This window comes from Scyliorhinus canicula, chromosome 13 (genome assembly GCF_902713615.1).
Source record: "Scyliorhinus canicula chromosome 13, sScyCan1.1, whole genome shotgun sequence".
Lineage (NCBI taxonomy): Eukaryota > Metazoa > Chordata > Chondrichthyes > Carcharhiniformes > Scyliorhinidae > Scyliorhinus > Scyliorhinus canicula.
The window spans coordinates 73,758,663-73,779,473 of NC_052158.1; positions in this window are offsets into that span (position 1 = coordinate 73,758,663).

The window sequence follows — 20,811 nt, forward strand, 5'->3', positions numbered from 1 at the left end:
CATGGGAATCCACTTGGTAGCTCTGAAGTGCTCACTTAACTACGATTGCCAATTCCCTAGTAGCAATAGCCTTCAGCCTTGCAGCCAGAGGCCTCCATGGTCTGTAGGAATTATGGGTGCTAGATGGAACAGAAAGGCAGGGCCTGAGGTTTCCCCATAACCAGTACACATACCAACAGGATGGAATGGTGAACCTGAAGGTGCTGAGACACACCCCACAGCCCAAGGATGACCCCTTCCTGCCCCCCCACAATCTGCTGACCAATGTTGGCACAACCCGACTGAGGTTGCCCCCCACGGGGCCTCCTCCACCCCTCCCGAACACCAGGGCAGCAACTCCAGTGCCCCCAGGCACATTGCCTGGAAGAGAAGTTGGCTCCTCACCTCAGATCCATACAGCAGCCATTTTGTCAGCTTCATGATTTCAAAAAGGTGTACCAATCACTGCCCACTTCCTGGGGATGTGAGAAATGGTGTCATTAATTTATGGAGATTGCCTGAAGTGGTAATTATTGGTTTCTCACCACACCACGTCAGGATCCTGATTTCATTAATGGGAGTAGTCCGGTTAGATCATAAACCCAGACCCGTTCTCGATTTTGCCTTCTCCTGCGATCTAACGGCCTCGTCGCACTCTCGCTCAAGAGCAGCGCAGCCATTAGATTGCGCCCTTTGTGTCAATTACGCAAATAGATAGCTTCCACTCATCTTTATTTCATAGATAGATAGAATAGAATTTACAGTGTAGAAGGAGGCCATTCGGCCCATCGAGTCTGCACCGGCTCTTAGAAAGAGCACCCTACTTAAACCCATACCTCCACCCTGTCCCTGTACCCAGTAACCCCACCTAACCTTTTTTGGACACTAAGGGCAATTTAGCATAGCCAATCCACCTAACCTGTACATCTTTGGACTGTGGGAGGAAACTGGAGCACCCAGAGAAAACCCACGCAGACACGGGGCGAACATGCAGACTCTGCACAGACAGTGACCCAAGGCAGGAATGGAACCTGAGATCCTGGAGCTGTGATGCAACTGTGCTAACCACTGTGCTACTACCATGCTGCTCATGGTTCCTTGTAGCCCCTATGCCAGATTAGTGCCAACCTATGCCAACTCATGACCCCCCCCCCCCAGCCACCATGCTTTGCCTTTACCCTCTCCATGTCAACTCACCCAGTATCCACCATAGGCAGGGGTCAGGAGCCATGCTGAGATGAAATAAAATAATGCCCTAAGTACTTCACAATATATAAAGGAAACACTTCCATTGATAAATGCCCATTTAATAAATGTAAAACCTCAAGTACCTACTTGCATATAAAAGCAAACATCTGTACTCATAGCTCCACATGAAAGACATCTAATTTTTTATTAACTTCTTGGAGCTATCCATCAAACAGTTAACGTATTGCATCCCTACTCCTCAATCGTAATTAAGGGCGGGTTTCTTCGGCCGTTCACCGCCGGCGAGATTCTATGTTTCCATCAGCGTCCATGGGTTTCCCAGCAGCGTGGGCTGGTTTAAATGAGAAATCCCATTCACATGTGACGTGAATACAGAAACCGGCGCCAGCGAACAGCATGGAAAATTCTACATCCTCAACATCAGAGGTCGCAGGGTGGACTCGCACTGGAGAATCCCGGCCAATGATAAGTTGTGGAAACAGTCAAGCAGTAATAATTCTATAATGATAAACTGTAGGATTAGGTCAACCAAGACATCTGCAAACACTGATTCTTTCAGCTCAAAGATACAGTAGTCTATGTTCCTTTCAAATGTTAAAGGGAAGGGAACTTAAATAACTTGACAGTTCCAAAGGCCTCATTTTCCTTTTACAACCATCTCTGTTAATGCTTAAATATTGGAAACCATACATTGTGGGAACCGGTCCTCACTTCAGTAAAAATTGTGTATGTTTGAATTCAGCATTCAAATTGCCCTGCTGGATTCGGGCTGCCTCCATGTCTAAATCACATTTACCCTTTTGCACAGCTGCCGAAAATAGGATCTTATGGAAATGGGGCAGATTTCCAGATCCAGGCTTCTGGTATCATTTTGGAGAAGGTGCACAGACTCTCCACCACTTTGCAAAAATCTGAGTCTAAGTTCAGTGAGATGGGCAAAGGACAACTTTATAAATCATCAAAAGTAGTGACTCAGGCTCCTAATCCCTTTAAAAAAAGGTGAAGCAAGCACTTGAGTTTATTTCTAGAGCGATTCACGGAGCACTTTGCAGCATTCTGGTCACTAAACTATATAAAGGATATCGGGGCAGTGGAAGGATACAAATAACATTTATAAGGATAATACCAGAACTGCAACATTATAATTGTCAGAAAGGACTTCCGGTGGCGGCGATGACGTAGGAAGCCGCACATTTGGGAGCACCCGTTTTAAACTGACTTTTCGGCTCTTTTTAGAGCCCAAAACGGAAATTTGTCGACATCTCCCGGTGGGAGAAGGTGTGCTGATCGACTTTCCCCGCAGTCCATGACTCGAACTCGGAGTGGAAAAGGGGAAAAAAACGGCAGCAGCTCCCCAGAAAAAACGGGGGAAGGAATCCAAGATGGCGGCTGGCAGAGCTCCAGAGGAGTGGAAGCAGTGGGCCCTGGAGCAACAAGCTGCTCTCCTGCGCTGTTTTGCAGACTTCAAGGCTGAGGTACTGAGCTCTCTGCAGGAAACAAACAGAAGGCTCTCGGAGATTCAGACGACCAAGGGTGCTGCCATCAAGGAGTTGCAGACGCAGGCCACTGAACGAGAGGAGGAGGCCGGGATCCTCATGAGTAAGGTGGAGGGACATGAGGCACTCCACAAGAAGTGGCAGGAACGTTTAGAGGAGCTTGATCACCGCATGAGGCGGAAAAATCTGCGGATCTTGGGCCTTGCGGAGGGGCTGGAGGGGTCGGACCTGACAACCTACGTGGCTACAATGCTGAACTCGCTAGTGGGGGCCGGGTCTTTCCATCTGACCTTGGAGCTGGAGGGAGCACACAGAGTACTGGCCAGGAGCCCTATGGAGAATGAACCCCCGCGTGCGGTGCTGGTGAAGTTCCACCGGTTCAGTGATCGTGAGTGTGTGCTGCGCTGGGCCAAGAAGGTGAAGAGCAGCAATTGGGAGAATGGGGTAGTATGGATCTACCAGGATTGGAGTGCGAAGGTGGCTAAGCGGCGGTCCGTGTTTAATCGGACGAAAGAGGTGCTTTACAAGAAAAAGATAAAGTTCGGAATGTTGCAGCCTGCGCGCCTGTGGGTAACTTATTCGGACCAGCATTATTATTTCGAATCCCCGGAGGTGGCGTGGGCCTTCGTGCGGATGGAGAAACTGGACTTGAACTAGGGGTTGGGGGTTGCGGGGTCGGTTGTAATACTTTATTGTTGGATTCTGCTGTTGCTGTGTTCTCTTTTTTTTGTACTTTTGCAATTTTGATATGGTTATTTATGGGGTGTTGTTCTGTTATGTCTTTTTGCTGTGGGGCATTGTTTGAGTTTTGTGTCTTGCGGGGAGGGTTGGGGGGGTTTGTTGTATTCTATGTCGGGTTGGGGGTATGGAGTGGGGCTGGTATTTGGGAGCTGCGTCAGAAGGGTGTGGTGGGGCAGTGCAAAAGCGCGGGCTTTCCTCTGGTTTCCCGCGCTGCGGGGCTGGGGGGTGGAGACGATGACGGGGGGAGGCGGGGCCTTAACTGGTTCTTCCCCGCGCTGGAGCGGTGCCTGGAGGAGGGATAGATTGGGGGATGATCCCACTTTGGGAGGGGTCGGGTTATTGGCGGGAGTTTCCGGGGTCAGCAGAAGTTAACTGACCCACGGAAGTACAATGGAGGACGGTTCACGGCTAGGAGGGTTCCTAGCCTGGGGGGCAAAGGAGGGGGGGAAAGGGGAATACCGGGTTGCTGCTGGTAGAGTCAGGAAGGAGCTGGTGGGGGCTGGGGGGACAGAGGTGGGGTGTTGTCGCTGTGGTGACTGGGTCGGGCAGGGGTTGCTGGCCTGGGGCGGGCAGTCGACGGGCTATGGCTAGTCGACGGGGGGGGGGGGGGGGGGGGGGGGGGGGCGGGACGCCCTCTGATTTGGTTGGTCACCTGGAATGCGAGAGGATTGAATGGGCCGGTGAAGCGGTCGAGGGTACTTGCTCATCTGAGGGGGCTAAAGGCAGATGTGGCAATGCTTCAGGAGACCCACCTGAAGGTGGCAGACCAGGTCCGTCTGAGGAAGGGATGGGTGGGGCAGGTTTTCCACTCTGGGTTGGATGTGAAGAACCGGGGAGTGGCGATTCTGGTGGGGAAAAATGTGTCGTTTGAGGCATCGGAGGTGATGGCGGATAAGGGGGGTAAGTATGTTATGGTTAGGGGCAGGCTACCAGGAGAGAAGGTGGTGCTTGCTAGTGTGTATGCCCAAAATTGGGACGATGCGGGCTTTATGAGGCATATGTTGGGACGGGTCCCGGATCTGGAGGCGGGAGGTCTGATCATGGGGGGGACTTCAATACAGTGTTGGATCCTTCACTGGATCGGTCCAGCTCTAGGACGGGTAGGAGACCGGCGGCGGCCAAGGTATTGAGAGGGTTTATGGACCAGATGGGTGGGGTGGATCCATGGAGGTTTGTGAGGCCGAGGGCACGGGAGTACTCTTTCTTCTCCCACGTACATAGGGTCTACTCTCGGATAGACTTCTTCGTGGTGAGTAGGGGACTGATTCCGAGAGTGGAGGAGGCCGAGTATTCGGCCATTGCAATCTCCGACCACGCTCCGCATTGGATAGAGTTGGAGATGGGGGAGGTGCGGGACCAGCGCCCGTTGTGGCGGTTGGATGTGGGGTTGTTGGCGGAGGAAGAGGTGTGTAGGAGGGTCCGGGGAAGTATTGAGGGGTACCTCGAGGTGAATGATCCGGGGGAGGTTCAGGTGGGGGTGGTCTGGGAGGCCCTGAAGGCAGTGATTCGTGGGGAGCTGATATCCATCCGGGCACACAGGGAGAGGAGCGAGAGGAGTGAGAGGGATAGACTGGTGGGAAAGATGCTGGAGGTAGACAGGAGGTACGCAGAGGCACCAGAGGAGGGACTGTTGGGGGAGAGGCGCAGCCTGCAGGCTAAATTTGATTTGCTGACCACTAGAAAGGTGGAGGCACAGTGGAGGAAGGCACAAGGGGCAGTGTACGAACATGGTGAAAAGGCGAGTAGGATGCTGGCTCAACAGCTCTGCAAGCGGGATGCGGCTAAGGAAATTGCTGGAGTGAGAGACAAGAGTGGGAATGTGGTGCGGAAGGGGTAGAGCTGAATGAGGTCTTCAAGGACTTTTACGGGGAACTGTACCGGTCGGAACCAACGGGGGAGAGGAGGGGAATGGAGAAGTTCCTCGACGGGCTTTCTTTCCCGAAGGTGCAGGAGGAGCAGGTGGAGGGGTTGGGTGCGCCGATTGAGCTGGAGGAGCTAGTTAAGGGGATCGGGCAGATGCAGTCAGGGAAGGCACCGGGGCCGGATGGGTTCTCGGTGGAATTTTATAAAAAGTTTGTGGACCTAGTGGGCCCCTTGCTGGTGTGGACACTTAATGAAGCGTGGGAAGGGGGGACTTTGCCCCGACGATGTCGCGGGCGCTGATCTCGTTAATCTTAAAGAGGGACAAGGACCCCCAGCAGTGTGGTTCATACAGGCCTATATCTCTCCTCAACGTAGATGCCAAGGTGCTGGCAAAAATCCTGGCCACCAGGATAGAGCACTGTGTGCCAGGGGTTGTACACGAGGACCAGACAGGTTTTGTGAAGGGAAGGCAGCTGAACACGAATGTGCGGAGATTGTTGAATGTCATCATGATGCCGGCGATTGAGGGGGAGGCAGAGATAGTGGTGGCGCTGGATGCGGAGAAGGCCTTCGATAGAGTGGAGTGGGGGTACATATGGGAGGTGTTGGGGAGGTTTGGATTTGGTGAAGGGTTCATTAGATGGGTAAGGCTGCTATATGAGGCCCCGATGGCATGCGTGGCCACGAATGGGAGGAGGTCGGAGTACTTCCGGCTTTACCAAGGGACCAGGCATGGTTTCCCCCTGTCCCCCTTGTTGTTTGCACTGGCAATCGAGCCGCTGACGATGGCGTTGAGGGATTCAGAGAGGTGGAGAGGTTTGGTGCGAGGTGGGGAGGAACATAGGGTGTCGTTGTATGCCGATGACCTGTTACTGTATGTGGCTGACCCGGTGGGAGGGATGCCGGGGGTGATGGTGCTGCTAGCTGAGTTTGGGACCTTTTCAGGTTATAAACTAAATTTAGGCAAGAGTGAGGTGTTTGTGGTGCACCCTGGAGACCAGGGGGAAGGAATTGGTAGGCTCCCACTTAGGCGGGCAGAGGAGAGCTTTAGGTACCTGGGGGTGCAGGTGGCCAGGGACTGGGGGACTCTTCACAAACATAATTTCACCAGACTTGTAGATCAGATGGAGGAGTTCAAGAGGTGGGACATGCTGCCATTGTCATTGGCGGGGAGGGTGCAGTCCGTCAAAATGACGGTGCTTCCGAGGTTCTTGTTCCTCTTTCAGTGCCTGCCCATCTTTATCCCCAGGACCTTCTTTAGGAGAGTGACTAGCAATATCTTGAGCTTTGTGTGGGCACATGGGACTCCGAGAGTGAAGAGGGTGTTCCTGGAGCGAGGGAGGGATAGAGGCGGGCTGGCGCTGCCCAACCTTTTGGGGTACTATTGGGCGGCCAATGTGTCAATGGTGCGTAAATGGGTGATGGAGGGAGGAGGGGCGGCGTGGAAAAGAATGGAGATGGCGTCATGTAGAGGTACGAGCCTGGGTGCCATGGTAATGGCGCCGTTGACGCTCTCCCCTAAGAGGTTTACCACGAGCCCGGTGGTGGCGGCGACCCTAAGAATCTGGGGACAGTGGAGAAGGCATAGGGGGATGGAGGCTCCATTGGGTGGCAATCATCGGTTCATCCCTGGGAACAGAGATGGGGGATTTAGTGGGTTGCAAAGGGTGGGCATCAGTAAATTGAGGGACCTGTTTATTGGCGGGAGGTTTGCGGGCCTGGGGGAACTGGAAGATAAATTTGGGCTTCCCCAAGGGAACATGTTCAGATACTTGCAGGTAAAGGCGTTTACTCGGTGACAGGTAGAGGGATTCCCTTTGCTGCCCTCGCGGGGGACGATGGACAGAGTGCTTTCGGGGGTGTGGGTCGGAGAGGGGAAGGTGTCTGACATTTATAAGGCAATGCAGGAGGTGGAGGAGTCGTCAGTGGAGGAGCTGAAGGCTAAATGGGAGGGGGAACTAGGGGAGCAGATAGAGGATGGGACTTGGGCGGATGCCTTGGAGAGAGTCAACTCTTCCTCCTCATGTGCGAGGCTTAGTCTCATCCAATTTAAGGTGCTGCACCGGGCCCACATGTCCGGGACTAGGATGAGTAGGTTCTTTGGGGGTGAGGACAGGTGCACCAGATGTTCGGGGAGTCCAGCGAACCACGCCCATATGTTCTGGGCATGCCCAGCACTGGAAGAATTCTGGAAGGGGGTGGCGGGGACGGTGTCGAGGGTGGTTGGATCCAGGGTCAAACCAGGGTGGGGACTCACGATTTTTGGAGTTGCGGTAGAGCCGGGAGTGCAGGAGGCCTGGCCTTTGCGTCCCTAGTAGCCCGACGAAGGATCTTGCTGCAGTGGAAGGATGCGAGGCCCCCAAGTGTGGAGACTTGGATCAGTGACATGGCGGGATTTATAAAATTGGAAAGGGTCAAATTTGCCCTGAGAGGATCAATACAAGGGTTCTATAAACGATGGCAGCCTTTTCTGGACTTCCTGGCTCAAAGATAGGTATCTTGGTCAATAGAAGCAGCAACCCGGGGAGGGGGGGGGGGGGGTGTTCCTTATTGTAGTTTCCATTATGTAACTTAATATGGTGCTAATTTGTGTTGTTGTTAATATGCTGTGTTGTTCATGGAGGTGGGGCGAATGTTTATGTTTGCTATTATTATTGTTACTTTTGGTGTTTTATTATGGTTCGTTGTTGTTGTATAAATTCAAAATTTTTCAATAAAAATTATTTGAAAAAAAAAAAAAATAATTGTCAGAAAGGATAAACAGGCTAGATCTCTTCGCTCTTGAAACCAGAAGGCTGAAGAACGATCTATTTCAGGTCATTAAAATTATGAAATATTTTGATAGTGTGGACACCGGTAATGTTTCCACTCGTAGCGAAAAGAAACATAGAAAATAGGAGCAGGAGGAGGCCATTTGGCTCTTCGACCCTACTCTGCCATTCATTATGATCATGGTTGATCATCCAACTCAGTAACATGTTCCCGCTTCCCTCCATATCCTTTGATCGCTTTAACCCCAAGAGCTGTATCTAACCCCTTCTTGATGATGTAGTGGCTCTGTCACAGGGCTAGGACACCAGAAACCCAAGGTGATGCTCTGGAAGCCCGAGTTTGAAACTCACCGCGGCAGATGGTGACATTAGAATTCAATAAAAATATCTGGAATTAGAAGTTTAATGATGATCATGAAGCCATTGTTGATTGTCATAAAAACACATCTGGTTCACTGATGTCCTTTAAGGAAGGAAATCTGCCATCCCTCCCAAGTCTGATATCCCAACTCAGACCCACAGCACTGTGGCTGACTCTTAACTGCCCTCTGAAATAGCCTATCAAGTAATTTAGCTCAAAGACCATTTGGGATTGGCAATAAATGCTGGCCCAGCCAGGAACACTCACAATCCTATGAATGAAATAAAAGTGAGTCACCAGGAAGTCAAATGGTGAATTCAGAAGAAATCTCTTTAACCAGAGCCCAGTGAGAATGTAGAGCTCACTCTAACAGGGAGTGGTTGAGTTAAATATGGAGGCTCAGTTAAGGTTAGATAAACCCATGAGGGAATGCAAAAGGCAGGTTATGCTAATAAAGTTAGAGGAGGTATGATGAGAGAAGGCCCAGGTGGAGCATAAATGCCAGCATGGACCGTTTGACCCAGGTGGCCTGCTCCTCTGACCAATATTTTATGTAACTCTATATAAAACAAATGCCACATACAGGCCACAGGAATAGGATAATCATTATCAATAGGTACATAGCCAAAATTGTCAACACATGTTATACCAGTGATGGATAATGGGAAATGTAAGTCTGTCAGAATTACCAGGGCTGGATTTTGCACCAATAATGGGAAAAACTATATAGGATGTATAGGATTTTCAGGTCCAGAGTGAGGTGCGCTACACGTTTTGATTCTGAAGGGGTCAGAAAGGGATTTCCCAGGTTTTGTTTTCACAAATAGGCCTACGTTTTTATATTTTCTCAACTCCCTGAAGAGATCACATGGCTTTGGATGGGATGGAGAATGCCTCTATTGTAAAACAAACGTATCACAATTGTGTCCAACAGGCTGAATGGAGCATGGAATCTTTTCCTGTCTGTTACTGTACATAAGTAGGATCTTAAGATGTATAATGCATAGCAGAGAACGCATCTTGGGATGTGATCCTGAAATTAAGCAGGGCATTGGTTCATCCTCAGCTTCAAAGGGTGCTGGATGAGCACCTGGTGACAAAATCCATTCAGGTAATGCTGTGTCGTTGGGCATTTTGGTTAAAATCATCTTTCCTGTTCCTGTACATTCCTATATTTCCAATTAAAATACTGAATCCAGACCCATGTAACCCACATGAATAGATTCTTGGCTGCATTTCACCTCATAAGCATAGTGTACCTATTTTTAGAATTTGGAAATATAAGTTGATGTAAATGCAAACCTGAGTCATCAGCTTGGAAAATTCAAAATTCTGTAGCTTGATCTTTTCTCTTTGTAACTTCAAAAGGTTACAATCCTCATTAAGATCCCACAAATAGACAATTGCTAAAATGATTTCAGAGCATTACGTGTTTATGGCATCTCAAGGACTGCCTGTCAATTTGTGGAGTGTGGGACATAGACATGGCCACGGTAGGTGATGAACTTGTGCATCAGAACATGTGACACCACGAAACACCTGCTTAGAGACCTCAGTATTTTCCTCCCTGGCATCTATGTAAATCACGTTGAAAATTATAAAGGTCAACAGCGGCACAATGCCCACAATCTACTTTTGTTGTTTGAATATTTCTTCCTTCTGTTCTCTCCATGCTCAAGGGTAGATTCAAGACTGAATGTCAGTCGTGATCTCCAACTAATCTTCCCTTTGCAGCTGAAATGATTTTTTTTTTCATCGCCTTCCTCAAACTATTGTCGTAGAGAAGGCATTCTGATGTTAGCACTCTCCTCCACTATGATTAAAATTCTGGCATGCTGAAGTCCAAGAACATATGGAGGTGGAATAAGAGGCCTTTAATATTCCCCAATATTTGATCCAAGGAATGGTTATATATGACAATGAATGGCAAATATCCTGTTCTTCATTTGGGGGGTTAGTTTATCTCAAAATCTCATCTGTTCAGGTGGAATTCAAATCAGGAAAGTTTGTGGGCAAACATTCAATGCGTTCCTACTATACTGAGGTTTACACCTGTTTTACATCCCTTCAAAGGATTTATTTGCTCTATATTTGGAAAATAATCTGTTAAAATTTCAATAATTTTCAATAATGGCAGTGTAATTTGGACTGACCCATAACTGTACAATTTTATCAGCATGTTTTCTTGAACTTCAAAAAAAATCTTTCTTATAACAATGTGTAATGTTTATATGGAACCTCAAATTGTTAATTGTCGAATACTTCACTGGAAAGGCGACTGCTAATGAAGCATTTGCAACACACCAATAGGACAGGAAGAGTTGAAAAATGCAGAAGTCAAATAAAACAGCTCCTCTGGCACCAACATTCACCAGAACTTGGGTTGGCAATTTTTTTTTTTAACATTACAACGCAGTACGGGCCCTTCGGCCCCCGATGTTGCGCCGACCCGTGAAATCACCTGAAGCCGATCTGACCTACACTATTCCATTTTCATCCATATGTCTATCCAGTGACCACTTAAATGCCCTTAAATTTGGCAAGTCTACTACTGTTGCAGGCAGGGCGTTCCACACCCCTACTACTTTCTGAGTAAAGAAACTGCCTCTGACATCTGTCCTATATCTACCACCCCTCAATTTAAAGCTATGTCCCCTCATGTTGGTCATCACCATCCGAGGAAAAAGACTCTCACTGTCCACCCTATCTAACCCTCTGACTATCTTATATGTCTCTATTAAGTCACCTCTCAGCCTTTTCCTCTCTAACGAAAACAACCTCAAGTCCCTGAGCCTTTCCTCGTAAGACCTTGCCTCCATACCAGGCAACATCCTAGTAAATCTCCTCTGAACCCTTTCCAAAGCTTCCACATCCTTCCTGTAATGTGGTGACCAGAACTGCACGCAGTACTCCAGGTGCAGCCGCACCAGAGTTTTGTACAGCTGCAGCATGACCTATTGGCTCCGAAACTCAATCCCCCTACTGATAAAGGCTAGCACATCATATGCCTTCTTAACAGCCCTATTAACCTGGGTGGCAACTTTCAGGGATTTATGTACCTGGATGCCGAGATCACTCTGTTCATCTACACTACCAAGAATCTTGCCATTAGCCCAGTACTCTGCATTCCTGTTACTCCTTCCAAAGTGAACCACCTCACACTTTTCCGCATTAAACTCCATCTGCCACCTCTCAGCCCAGCTCTGCAGCTTATCTATGTCCCTCTGTAACCTATAACATCCTTCAGCACATCCACAACTCCACCGACCTTCGTGTCATCTGCAAATTTACTAACCCATCCTTCTACACCCTCTTCCTGGTCATTTATAAAAATGACAAACAGCAGTGGCCCCAAAACAGATCCTTGCGGTACACCACTAGTAACTGAACTCCAGGATGAACATTTGCCATCAACCACCACCCTCTGTCTTCTTTCAGCTAGCCAATTACTGATCCAAACCGCTAAATCACGTTCAATCCTGTACTTCCGTATTTTCTGCAATAGCCTACCGTGGGGAACCTTATCAAACGCCTTACTGAAATCCATATACACCACATCAACCACTTTACCCTCATCCACCTGTTTGGTCACCTTCTCAAAAAACTCAATAAGGTTTGTGAGGCATGACCTACCCTTCACAAAACCGTGTTGAGTATCGCTAATCAACTTGTTCTTTTCAAGATGATTATAAACCCTATCTCTTATAACCTTTTCCAACATTTTACCCACAACCGAAGTAATGCTCACAGGTCTATAATTACCAGGGTTGTCTCTACTCCCCTTCTTGAACAAGGGGACAACATTTGCTATCCTCCAGTCTTCCGGCACTATTCCTGTCGACAAAGACGACATAAAGATCAAAGACAAAGGCTCTGCAATCTCCTCCCTGGCTTCCCAGAGAATACTAGGATAAATCCCATCTGGCCCAGGGGACTTATCTATTTTTCCACTTTCCAAAATTGCTAACACCTCCTCCTTGTGAACCTCAATCCCATCTAGCCTGGTCGACTGTACCTGAGTATTCTCCTCGACAACATTGGCTTTCTCCAGTGTAAACACTGACAAAAAATATCTATTTAACGCTTCCCCTATCTCCTCTGATTCCACACACAACTTTCCACTACTATCCTTGATTGGCCCTAATCTTACTCTAGTCATTCTTTTGTTCCTGATACACCTATAGAAAGCCTTAGGGTTTTCCTTGATCCTATCCGCCAACGACTTTTCGTGTCCTCTCCTCGCTCTTCTTAACTCTCCCTTTATGTCCTTCCTGGCTAACTTGTAACTCTTAAGTGCCCTAACTGAGCCTTCATGTCTCATCCTAACATAAGCCTTCTTCTTCCTCTTGACAAGTGCTTCAACTTCCTTAGTAAACCACGGTTCCCTTGCTCGACAACTTCCTCCCTGCCTGACAGGTACATACTTATCAAGGACGCGCAGTAGCTGTTCCTTGAAAAAGCTCCACATTTCGATTGTACCCATCCCCTGCAGTTTCCTTCCCCATCCTATACATCCTAAATCTTGCTGAATAGCATCATAATTGCCTTTCCCCCAGCTATAATTCTTGCCTTGCGGTATATACCTATCCCTTCCCATCGCTAAAGTAAACATAACCGAATTGTGATCACTATCACCAAAGTGCTCACCCACATCTAAATCTAACACCTGGCCGGGTTCATTACCCAGTACCAAATCCAATGTGGCATCGCCCCTTGTTGGCCTGTCTACATACTGTGTCAGAAAACCCTCCTGCACACACTGCACAAAAACTGACCCATCTATAGTACTCGAACTATAGTATTTCCAGTCAATATTTGGAAAGTTAAAGTCCCCCGTAATTGGGGGATCAAATTAAAATGATGAGGATATATTTTAATGATTGAAAAGAAACAAGCCAAGGAGATGAGTAAGCACAAGACCCCAATGGCCAATGCAACTCCCCCATTGTATCCTCAACCATAGCTACAAGCCCTGGCGTGCTTGTGCAACAATGTCTGGGGGAAATTTCCTGCACTATAAGATCCATGCTGTTTGCAGCCAGGATACCCACAGCCAGAGAACATCATGGGGGTGGTACTGCCAAATTGATTCGGGTCACTTTTCCCCTCCACAAAAGGAAGATCAATTGACTGATGAATTTGAATGATGAATTTGCGCAGAGGATAGAGCCTGTTAAAGTGGATAAGGAAATTCGTACTTGCGGCTGCAACAACTCGCCTGATTTTCACATGCAGTGTGAATGTATGGTAGTGTTGTGAGATCTCAAGGCCAACTTGGACATGCAGATCTGTAAGCCAGAAAAGGGGACTAGGATAGACACATTTAACAAGTGTGACTGTGCAGCACAGTGGCACAGTGGTTAGCACTACTGCTTCACAGCACCAGGGACCCGGGTTCAATTCCTGCCTTGACTGACTGCCTTGGTGGAGTTTGCGCTCTCTCCCCGTGTCTGCGTGGGCTTCCTCCCACAGTCCAAAGATGGGCGACAAGGTAGCACAGTGGTTAGCATTGTTGCTTCACAGCACCAGGGTCCCAGGTTCGATTCCCTGCTTGGGTCACTGTCTGTGTTGAATCTGCAGGTTCTCCCCGTGCCTGCATGAGTTTCCTCCAGATGCTCCGGTTTCCTCCCAAAAGTCCCAAAAGACGTGCTGTTAGGTGAATTAGACATTCAGAATTCTCCCTCAGTGTACCATGTTAGATGTATTAGATGCTGCGGTATGAAGAGGCAGGAGTTCAGCTCCTTTTTCACCAACACACCTTTAATGGTTCAAACTCATTCTGCACAGAACTCTACAGATCACTAGATCCAGAGGCCACCTAAAGCCCCTTTACATATCAGTGTCAATCATTGAACACTTAACATAAATGAGACAATCATTGAACACTTAACATAAATGAGACAACTAATTGCAATGTCTCTTAACCCATTACTTAACATACCAGAACAGGCGTCGGACTTTGGCGACTAGGGGATTTTCATAATAGCTTCATTACAGTGTAATGTAAGCCTACTTGTGACGATAATAAAGATTGTTATTATTATATGCGGATTAGGTAGAGTGGCCATGCTAACATTGCCCCTGAGTTTCCAAAGATATGCAGGTTAGATGGGGTTACGGTGATAGGACAGGGAGTGGACCTAGGTAAGGTGCTCTTTCAGAGGGTCATGCAGACACGATGGGCCAAAGGGCCTCCTTCTGCAGTGTAGGTATTCTATGTTCTGTGTTCTATATCGACAAAAAATTGCATGCTACTCTTAATAACGAGTCCAAATAAGTATCCAAGGGGTCTTCTGCTGAATATGACCACAGCCCTGCTCAAAAGAAATTTCCAAAACACTTGTTGGAATCATGTTCGAGTAATGAGCTGTCTGGTGGTGGATGTGATAGGATTCCTTCTCACGGTTCACTACATCCATGTATGTTTGGGCTGCACAAAACACGCAAAAAGTATCTCCCTTTGTGCCCTAACTTATCTAAGGCTAGTTCTGCACAACATGGTGAAATGGTTGAGCAACTTACTTCAATCAGTTCTGAGTGAATTTTCTACATGGATGATGAAGGATTACTTCGCCTTTCGAAAATCCATACAGAATTTGCACATTGATAACGATGCTGCTCATGTGCACATTCAATATTTCTAGCTTATTCACTAATGTACCACTCAAGGAAGCCATAGACATTTGCACCGTGTCACTGTATCATGTCAATCAATATGTGCCGCCATTGTCTGTTTTCATTGAAGTTATGAACTTAGCAACTCATGCAGTTGAGTCAAGTTTTAATGACACCATGTATGCCGAAATAGACAGTGTTGCCATGGGATACCCTCTAGGCCCAGCACTTGCTAACATTTCCATTGGTTTCTGCCAGAAATACGTTTTCAATGGAATGACCTAACCTCCTACCCTTTGCATGTTTCCTATATGTAGGTGATGCATGCAGCTTCAAATATAGCAAATGCATGAATTTCCTTGTACACCTTGCTTCATCCTGCACTCAAATTTACCTCTGAAATGGAGCAACCAAATTAGCTCCCTTTCCTTGGATGGGCTAGTTGAGAAATCAGCCAATGGGTTCTTTACTACTGTCTACGACAAAGCCATCTTCACTGGACAATATATCCATTGGGATTTGTGAAATTGCACGCATGTAGTATTCTCCACTAACAGGATGCTGCTGTTAAGCCAGAAAGACTTTCTACCTACATTCAAACATATGAATTTCAGTTAGTATGATGGCAGGTATGTAAACCAGACTTCTGGATCATATCAAACACCACAGTTTTTCAGCTGTTTGCAATAGACAACATACTGACCATGCTCAACCAGTCCATAATGTGGAGATGCCGGCGTTGGACTGGGGTGAGCACAGTAAGAAGTCTTACAACACCAAGTTAAAGTCCAACAGGTTTGTTTCAATCACGAGCTTTCGGAGCGCACCTGAGGAAAGAGCTGCGCTCCGAAAGCTCGTGTTTGAAACAAACCTGTTGGACTTTAACCTGGTGTTGTAAGACTTCATACTGTGCTCAACCAGTCCATGCCTGCAAAATTAAGAACAATAATGTTCAACATTAGATGTGATTCTGCAATTTGACAACACTTACTATGCAATCATGATTGTACGAAGAATTACACTAACAATTGTAACTTACGGACCTGAAAACTGAAGGGTAAATTTGGGACTGAGTACAGAACTGCCCATACAGCGATATAAAAGAGCACATGACCTGCACCCAGGGTCGGTTGAGTGTTGGACAGAACCATGTGTAGACAGAACCATCTCTAAAGTTCCTAGCTTGTATCCTTTACTGTATCCTTACAAATCATTCGAAGAGTCAATAAAGACTGACAGTTAACTCACGTATGACCACAAAGTCTTCTTCAGACCTACTAAACTGCTACCAACACCCTTCGGCAACTGCCAATGTAAGGTTATTGGATGGGCTCACAGTGTGCTAGAAGTTCACATATATTCACACGCAGGACTTTGTGTTTTGCAAACAGAAAGAACATGTCCACGCATTTCACATGTTTCAACTAAACAAAAGTTTGGTGTACAGCAATTCCCTAGCTCATTTCCCATGGCCTTGACCACAGTTGACCTGCCTGTTTAGAATTCAAACAAAAGCTTGCCAGTTAACTGTTCCTCAGCACATTCTCCATGGCAATGCCTCTTCCAATCAGTGTCCACCTGCCAACCAATCAGCACCAATTCTTATGCAGTATGAATTAATGTTCCCTTTGAGATTTGGTATTCTTGAGAAATTGTCTTGATGAGTCCTAGACGAAAAGCTTCGACAGCATGTCTCTTTTTTTCAGCAACACCGTTATATTGTTCATACAAGATTGATGAGGTGACTGGTACATCAATTGGGATGGCAGCAATTTGATCTTTTTTCCCACTGCATAATCAGCAACAGCATCCAAGGCTGCTTTTAAAAACTATAAGAACCACCCTGATAATATAAATTTTCGAAATTAAAGAGGTTATTATTTATAGATAAGTTGCCATCTCGCATCCTGTTCATGTGATAATAAATAACCATGCATCATGCAGGTTGGTTGCATTTTAATGACTTTAGGTGTGAAAATATTTCACAATCTGGTTGTGCCAAGTGTGCCTATAGCAAGTTGCAGCTTGAGTCTGTGCCTTAGTTGGAGGCTGGGAAAACTGTGCACTGTGAATGTTACTTGGCTGGACGAGAGTGCTTTGGAGTTGGGTCAAAAACAGGTAGCTAGGTGAAACTGGGACAAGGTGAAACCAAAACATCAGGAGCCGAGCTGAGCGGGAGATTTGCAAACAGAGAACTGGGGAGGTAAGTGGTTTCACTAGTTCACTGAATGTGCGTTCCGATTGGGGGAGAAAAACTGAAAAGTCACATCACAGGACGGCTGTGATTTGATTGACTAATAAGGAATCTGTGCAAATTTGAAAAAACATTTTCAATTTTACATTGAGCATTTTTACATTTATTGTAGAAATCTAGTGCTAGGAAGTATATAGCTAACTGTAACTTATTTTAACTTAATAAGTATTTAATTTTAAATTAATTTATTAAATAATTCTAGAAATGGCCATTAAAGGGATAAAATGCTTCACGTGTGAGATGTGGGAGATCCGTGAAGTTTCTAGTATTCCAGACAACTACATCTGCAGGAATTGCACCCAATTGCAGCTCCTCACAGACTCCATGGATCAATTGGAGCAGAAGTTGGATGCACTTCAGAGCATGCAACTGGCAGAAAGTACCATAGACAGGAATTTTAGAGAAGCGGTTACACCTGAGGTGCAGGAAGATAGATGGGGCAGGCAGTCAGTGCAGGAATCCCCTGTAACTATCCCCCTCTCTAGCAGGTATACCCTTTGGAATACTGTTGGGAGAGATGGTTTATCTGGGGAAAACAGCAGCAGCAGCCAGAGCAGTGACACCACGGCTGGCTCTGCTGTTCAGCAGAGGGGGGACAAAGAACAGAAGAGCAATACTTATAGGGTACTCTATAGTCAGGGGAACAGATAGACGCTTCTGTGGACATGGAAGAGACTCCAGGGTATGTTGCCTCCCTGGTGCCAGGGTCCAGGATGTCTCTGAACGGGCAGGGGACATTCTGCAGAAGCAGAATAAACAGCCAGATGTTGTGATATATATTGATAGTAACAACAAAGACAGGAAGAGTGACGAAGTCCTGCAGCAGGAGTTCAGGGAGTTAGGAAGAAAGTTAAAAAACAGGACCTCGAGGGCTGTAATCTCAGGATTATTCTCTGTGCCATGTGCCAGTGAGGCTAGAAATAGGAAGATAGTACAACTAAACACGTGGTTAAACAACTGGTGTGGGAGGGAGGGTTTGAGATATTTGGGATCTCTTCCAGCGCAGGTAGGACCTAAACAAAAAGGACACGTTGCGTCTAAACTGGAGGCGCATAAATATCCTCGCAGCGAGGTTTGCTAGTGTTACACGGGAGGGTTTAACTGTGTGGTAGGGGGGTGGGAATCGGAGCAATAGGTCAGAAGGTGAAATAACAGAGAAGGAACTAGAGAATAGGGCCAGTAAGAGTCAGAGGAAGAGCAGGCAGGGAGATGTTGCAAAACACAGTGGGACTGGTGGTCTGAAGTATATTTGTTTCAATGCGAGAATAGGTAAATCAGATGAAATTGGATTAGTACTCGGAACTATGATGTTGTTGCCATTACAGGGACTTGGTTGAGGGAGGGACAGGATTGGCAGCTAAACGTTCCAGAATTTAGATGTTTCAGGTGGGATAGAGGGGGATGTAAAAGAGGTGGGGAGTTGCACTACTGGTTAAGGAGAATATCACAGCTGTACTGCGGGAGGACACTTCACATGGCTCATGCAGCAAGGCAATATGGGTAGAGCTCAGGAATAGGAAGGGTGCAGTCACAGATTTTGGAAAGGTGTAAAAGCAATAGGATTGTTGTGGTGGGTGATTTTAACTTCTCCTGTATTAACTGGGACTCACTTAGTGCTACGGGCTTGGATGGGGCAGAGTTTGTCAGGAGCATTAAGGGGGGCTTCTTGAAACAATATGTAGATAGTCCAACTAGGACCGTACTGGTTCTGGCATTGGGGAATAAGCCTGGCCAGGTGGTCGAAGTTTCAAAAGGGGAGCATTTTGAGAACAGTGACCATAATTCAGTAAGTTTTAAGGCACTGTTGGATAAAGACAAGAGTAATCCTTAGGTGAAGTTGTTAAATTGGGGGAAGGCTAATTATAACAATATTCGGCAGGAAGTGAAGAATCTAGATTGGGAGTCGATGTTTGAAGATAAATCAACATCTGGCAGGTGGGAAGCTTTCAAATGTCAGTTGATAGGAATTCAGGACCAAGGTATTCCTGTGAGGAAGAAGGATAAATATGGCAAGTTTTGGGAATATTGGATAATGAGGGATATTGCGAGTCTAGTCCAAAAGAAAAAAAACCATTCATAAGGGCTAGAAGGCTGGGAACAGATGAAGCCCGTGAGAAATATAAAGAAAGTAGGAAGGAACTTAAGCAAGGAGTCAGGAGGGCTAAAAAGGATCACGAAAAGTAATTGACAAATAGGATTAAGGAAAATCCCAAGCTTTTTACACATATATAAAGAGTAAGAGGGCAACCAGGGAAAGGGTTGGCCCACTCAAGGACAGTGGAGGGAATCTATGCATGGAGCCAGATGAAATGGGTGAGGCACTGATAGAGTACCTTGCATCAGTATTCACCAAAGAGAAGGACTTGGTAGATGATGAGTCTTGGGAAGGGTGTGTAGATAGTCCGGGTCACATTGAGATCAAAAAGGAGGAAGTGTTGGGCGTCTTGAAAAACTTTAAGATAGATAAGTCCCCAGGGCCTGATGGGAACTACTCCAGAATACTGAGGGAGGAAAGGGAGGAAATTTCTGGGGCCTTGACAGAAATCTTTGTATCCTCACTGGCTAAAGAGGACTGGAGAATAGCTAATGTTGTTCCTTTGTTTAAGAAGAGTAGCAAGGATAATCCAGCAAATTATAGACAAGTGAGCCTTGTGTCAGTGGTAGGGAAATTATTGGAGAGGATTCTTCGAGACAGAATTTACTCCCATTTGAAAGCAAATGGATGTATTAGCAGGAGGCAGCCTGGTTTTGTGGAGAAGAGGTTGTGTATCACTAACTTGATTGAGTTTTTGGAAGAAGTAACAAAGATGATTGATGAAGATAGGGCAAACGATGTTGTCTACATGAATTTCCGTAAGGCCTTTGACAAGGTCCCTTATGGCAGACTGGTACAGAAAGTGAACTCACACGGTATCAGAGGTGAGCTGGCAAGATGGGTACAGAACTGGCTCAGTCATAGAAGACAGAGGATAGCAGTGGAAAGATGCTTATCTGAATGGAGGTCTGTGACTAGTGGAGTTCCGCAGAGATCAGTGCTGGAACCTTTGCTGCTTTTAGTATATATCAATGATTTGGAGGAAAATGTAACTGGTCTGATTAGTAAGTATGCGGACGACACCAAGGTTGGTGGAATTGTGGATAGCGATGAGGATATTGCAGAATATAGATCAGTTGGAGACTTGGGCGGAGAGATGACAGATGGAGTTTAATATGGACAAATGTGAGGTTATCCACTTTGGAAGGTTTACTACAGGTGGGAATGAAATGAATGAAAATCGTTTATTGTCACAAGTAGGCTTCAAATGAAATTACTGTGAAAAGCCCCTAGTCACCACATTTCGGCGCCTGTTCGGGGAGTCTGGTACGGGAATTGAACCGTGCTGCTGGCCTGCCTTGGTCTGCTTTAAAAGCCAGCAATTTAGCCCAGTGTGCTAAACCAGCCCCTTTAAGAGTATTGACAGGCAGAGGGATCTGAGAGTACAGGTCCATGGGTCACTGAAAGTGGCAACACAAGTGGAGAAG